Here is a 5,026-nt window from a genome sequence, read left to right as displayed (position 1 = left end):
TATATACCCAATAGTGGGATTGCTGGATTGTATGGTAGTTCCATCTGTAGTTCTTTGAGAAACCTCCAAATTGTTTTCCAAAGTGGTTGTACTAATTTACATTCCCACCAACAGTGCAGTAGTGTTCCCTTCTCTCCACACCCTTACCAGCATTTTTTATTCGCCATCTTTTTGATCATAGCCAGTCTAACTGGAGTGAGGTGGTACCTCGATGTGGTTTTAATTTGCATTTCCCTGATGACTAGTGATGTTGAGCATTTTTTCATGTATCTGTTGGCCATTTGTATGTCTTCCTTTGAAAAATGTCTATTCAGCTCCTTTGCCCATTTTTTAATTGGGTCATTTATTTTTTTACTGTATAATTGCTTCTGTTCTATGTATATTCTGGATATTAGTCCCTTGTCGGATGCATAGTTGGCAAAAATTTTCTCCCACTCTGTAGGCTGTCTTTTCACTCTGTTGATTGTTTCTTTTGCTGTGCAGAGACTTTTTAGTTTGATGTAGTCCCATTTGTTTATTTTTTCTTTTGCTGCTTGTGCTTTTGGGTTCATGTTCATAAAGACTGTGCCCAGACCTTACTGCTGAAGTGTTTCACCTATACTTTCCCTGGGAATTTTACAGTTTCGGATTTTATACCTAGGTCTTTAATCCATTTTGAGTTGATTTTAGTGTATGTTGAGAGATGCATATCAAGTTTCATCCTTCTGCACATGGATATCCAGTCTTCCCAGCACCACTTGTTGAAGAGGCAGTCCTTTCCCCAATGTAGATTTTTGTTGCCTTTGTCTAATATCAGAAGGCTATAAGCCTGAGGCATGATTTCTGGATTCTCAATTCTACTCCACTGGTCTGAATGTCTATTTTTATACCAGTACCATGCTGTTTTGGTTACAACAGCTTTGTAGTATAATTTCAAATCAGGCAGAGTTATGCCTCCGGCTTTGTTTTTTTGTTTGTTTGTTTGTTTTTTGCTTAGGATTGCTTTGTCTATTTGCGGTCTTTCATTTTTCCATATGAAAGGTAAGATGTTTTTTCCATTTCTGTGAAGACTGTCATTGGTATTTTGATGGGGTTTGCATTGAATCTGTAGATCACTTTGGGTGGAATAGACATTTTCACGATGTTAATTCTTCCGATCCAAGAGCATGGAATATCTTTCCACCTTTTTGTGTCTTCTTTAATTTCTTTCAGAAGTGGTTTGTAATTCTCATTGTAGAGGTCTTTAACCTCCTTGGTTAAATTGATCCCTAGGTGTCGTTATTTTTTTGGCGACAATTGTAAATGGGCTTACTTTCTTTATTTCTCTTTCTGTTAATTCATTATTTGAGTATATAAATGCTACTGATTTCTGGGCATTTATTTGTATCCTGCAATGTTACTGAAGTTATTAACCAGCTCTAGGAGTTTTTTGAGAGTTTTTAGGTTTTTCTATATATAGTATCAGATTGACTTCATCTTCTCCAATCTGGATTCCCTTTATTTCTTTCTCTTGCCTGATTGTTCTAGCTAGTACCTCCAGTACTATGTTGAATAGAAGTGGTGAGAGTGGACATCCTTGTCTTGTTCCTGTCCTTAAGGGGAAGGCCTTCAATTTTTCCCCATTCAGAATAATGCTGGTGGTGGGCTTGTCATAAATGGCTTTTATTGTGTTGAGATACTTTCCTTCTATACCTAATTTATTGAGAATCTTTATCATGAAGAGATGTTGAATTTTGTCAAATGCTTTTTCAGCATATATTGAGATGATCATATGGTCTTTGTTCTTGGGCTTGTTGATGTGATGTATCACATTTATTGACTTTTGTATGTTGAACCATCCTTGCATCCCTGGGATGAATCCCACTTGATCATAGTATATAATTTTTTTTAATATGTTGCTATATTCTAATTGCTAATATTTTTTTGAGGATTTTAGCATCTAAGTTCATTAAAGATATTGGCCTGTAATTTTCTTTTTTTGTTGTGTCTTTATCTGGTTTTGGTATCAGAGTTATGTTGGCCTCATAGAATGAGTTTGGGAGAGTAGCATCTGTTTCAATTGTTTGGAACAGTTTTATGAGAATTGGTATTAACTCCTCTTTAAAAGTTTGATAGAATTCAGCTGTAAAGCCATCCAGACCCGGGGGTTTTTTTGTTTTTGGAAGATTGCTAATTAGTGCTTCAATCTCCTTGCTTGTTATTGGTCTGTTCAGGTTTTCTAACCTTTCTTGGTTCAGTCTTTGTAATTAATATGTGTCTAGAAACTTATCCATATCTTCCAGATTTTCAAATTTGTTGTCATACAGTTGTTTGTAATAGTCTCTAATGATTCTTTGTACTTCTGTGGTGTCAGTTGTAATGTCTCCCTTTTCATTTCTGATTTTTGTTATTTGGATCTTCTCTCTCCTTTATTTTTGTTAATCTAGCTAATGGTTTGTCTATTTTGTTTATCTTCTCAAAAAACTTTTAGTTTTGTTGATCTTTTCTATTGTTTTTTGGATCTCTATTTCATTTAGTTCTGCTCTGATCTTAATAATTTCTTTCCATCTACTGCCTTTCAGTTTGGATTATAGTTGTTTTTCAAGTTCTTTGAGGTGTAGTGTTAGGTTGTTTACTTCGAGTCTTTCCATTTTTTTGATATAAGCATTTACTGCAATAAATTTCCCTCTTAGTCCTGCTTTTGCAGTATCACAAGTTGTAGTATGATGTATCTTTATTTTCATTAGTTTCTAGCAATTTTTTGATTTCCTGTTTAATTTCTTCTTGGACCCATAGGTCATTAGGGAGCCTATTATTTATTTTCCCTGTAGTTGTATATCTTCCAGTGATTTGCTTATTGTTTATCTCCAGTTTTAGTCCATTGTGGTCTTAAAAGATTGTTGGAATGATTTCAATTTTTTAAAATTTTCTGAGACTAGATTTGTGACCTAATATGTGGTCTATCCTGGGGAATGTACCATGAGCTGATGAGAAGAAAGTGTATTCTTTAGCTGTTGGGTGAAATACTCTGTATATATCTGCCTAGTCCAGTTTGTCTAGGGTGTAGATTAAATCCTGTGTCTCTTTGTTCACTTGTTGCCTGGAAATCCTGTCCCATCCTGAGAGAGGGGTATTCAAATCACCCACTATTAATGTATTAGGACTCTACTTCTTTAGGTCTAATAATGTTTGCTTGATATATCTGTGTGCTCCAGTATTGGGTGCATACATGTTTATGATTGCTATGTCTTCTAGCTGGATAGTTCCCTTTATCATTATATAATTGCCTTCTTTGTCTTTTTTAATGTTTTTTGGTTTAAAGTCTATTTTGTCTGATATAAGAATAGCTACTCCTGCTGGTTTTTGGTTTCCATTTCCATGGTATATCTTTTTCCATCCCTTCACTTTTAGTCTATGAGTGTCTTTACAGGTGAGGTGGGTCTCTTGAAGACAGCATATACTTGGGTCTATCTTTTTAACCAGTCAGTGAGTCTGTGTCTTTTGAATGGGGAGTTTAGTCCATTCACATTTAGAGTAGTTATTGAGGAGTGTTGTTTAATTCCTGTCATTTAATTGCTAATTAGGTGGTTTAAATATATTTTGATCATTATTTCCCCTTTTATTCCTCTTCTCCAATGTGAGTTGGGGATTTAAGGCAGAATGGTTTAGCTTCTTTCTCTTTCTTGCTGGCATTTTTGTTTTAACTGTGGGGTTTGCTCTTTCTTGTGTATTCATGATGATGGTTACCATTATTCAGAATCCAGATGAATGACTCCCCTGAGAATTTCTTGCAGGTCTGGTCGTGTGGTGGTGAACTCCCACAACTTTTGTTTGGCTGGGAAATATACTATTTCTCCCTTATTTCTGAAGGAGAGCCTTGCTGGGTAAAGAATTCTTGGCTGGCAGTTTTTTTCGTTCCACTTTCTTCTGGCTGTAGGGTTTCAGTTGAGAAGTCTGCTATTAGTTTGATGGGGGTTCCCCTATAAGTGACCTGATGCTTTTCTCTTGCTGCTTGTAGAATTCTCTCTTTGTCTTTGAGCTTTGTGAATTTAACTGTAATATGTCTTATGGAGGATCTTTCTGGGTTGAATCTGTTTGGGGATCTTTGAGCTTCCTGGATCTGAAGGTCTGTATTTTGCCATATACCTGGGAAGCTTTCTGTTACTATTTCCTTGAGTAGGTTTTTGATACCTTTTCCCTTCTTCTGCCCTTCAGGAACACCCACAATTCGAATGTTAGAGCGCTTAAGATTATCTGCTATCTCTCTTAGGTTTTCCTCATTATTTTAAATTCTTTTTTCCTTTTTATTTTGTCTGCCTGAGTTATTTCAAAAAGACCATCTTCAAGTTCTGAAATTTTTTCTTCTGCTTGCTCTACCCTGCTGCTCAAGGTCTTAGTCATGTTTTTTATTTCATTGAGTGTGTCTTTCATTTCTAGAAGTTCTGCTACACTCTTTTTTATGGTATTAATCTCTTTGTAGATTTTCTCCTTCATATTCTGGATAATTTTTCTTGTTTCATTGTGTTCTCTAATTGAGTCTTTCTTTATTTCTTCAGGTTTTCTTAAGAGCATTACTCAAAATTCTTTTTCAGACATTTCAAGGATTCCTTGTTCCATGGAGTCTGACTTTGGGGCATTACTGTATCCTTTCAGTGGTCTCATTTCTTCTTTAGTATTTGTACTTCTAGTGTTTTTTCGCTGATGCTTGGTCATTTGGTAGGGGGTTTGCTTCTTCTATTACACTGAGGTAGGCTGTGGAGTGGCCTTGGTTGCTACTGTGGGTGGTGAACTGTCTTACTTGACAGTAGGTGTGGTGGTGGTTATGTTAAACCAACTTGGTTCCCATTCTAGACTCTGGTCATAGAATGAGCCCATAATGTGGGGAGTTCTGCTGGGCCAAACTTGGTGGGCTGGATCCATAGGCTGGTGCTCCCCCCTGGGTCTGAAGTGGGATAAGGGACCAGGTGGAGCCGTGTGGTTCTGCTGGCTGGCTGGCACCAGTGGGCTCACCTGTGCAGTGCTGGTTTGTGGCAGCAGGGTGGGGTCTGGAGCCCCCCCCCCCCCCCCC

Source organism: Galeopterus variegatus, unplaced genomic scaffold, assembly GCF_000696425.1.
Source record: "Galeopterus variegatus unplaced genomic scaffold, G_variegatus-3.0.2 Scaffold190, whole genome shotgun sequence".
Classification (NCBI taxonomy): domain Eukaryota; kingdom Metazoa; phylum Chordata; class Mammalia; order Dermoptera; family Cynocephalidae; genus Galeopterus; species Galeopterus variegatus.
This window is presented reverse-complemented; position numbering follows the sequence as displayed.